This window comes from Asparagus officinalis, chromosome 9 (genome assembly GCF_001876935.1).
Source record: "Asparagus officinalis chromosome 9, Aspof.V1, whole genome shotgun sequence".
In the NCBI taxonomy this organism is placed as follows: Eukaryota; Viridiplantae; Streptophyta; class Magnoliopsida; order Asparagales; family Asparagaceae; genus Asparagus; species Asparagus officinalis.
Window position 1 is genome coordinate 6,647,596 of NC_033802.1, and position 594 is coordinate 6,648,189.

The 594-nt window shown below is 48.7% G+C and overlaps 1 protein-coding gene across 3 annotated transcripts in view; it reads right to left on the minus strand.

Moving 5' to 3' along the window:
• The window catches only part of LOC109824388 (queuine tRNA-ribosyltransferase accessory subunit 2-like), a 7,388-nt gene that overhangs the window by 3,397 nt on the left and 3,397 nt on the right, over window positions 1–594 (minus strand). The gene's annotated exons all lie outside the window — the stretch shown is intronic.

Genomic DNA, 594 nt, shown 5'->3' on the forward strand with positions numbered 1-594 from the left:
ATAACAGAAAGGAGAAAGGGGTAAAAAGGATAAGGAAAAAAAAGACTAAATAGCTGTAATGCAGCATGGGGTTGGTCAATGCACAAAAGTCGAAGGAATATATACTAATTGTATCACTAAACTTAGTCCAAAAAGAAAAGTTAACCATCATCCATCGCAGAAGCCCCTCTCGTCACTGACAAAAGAGTTCACGCTATTATAACCATAATGTTAGGGTTAGGCATGGGTTGGGTCGACCTATGGGCTGACCTAGCCCAGCCCACCATGGGTCCCAACCCATAGTGGACCGGGCCCGACCCGGCCCATAATGTATCTAGGTCATGGGCCGGGCTGGGGCTGGGTTCACCCTAGGCCCAAGGTCAGAGAAGTAGGCCCGGCCCACGCCCAACGCAGCCTGTCCCGACCCATGATATATTTTTTTGTTATGCTAGTTGTTCCTATAGCTAGTGGCTAACAAAGCCAAAAGGTCATAGGTCTTTGGCTCGTGAGCCTTTTAGCTCATTGAGAAACAAAGCAATGATTTTTAAAAAGTTAGACGAAAAACTCATGGGTCGGCCCACGACCCACGGGCCGTGGGCCGGGTCAAACCCAGCC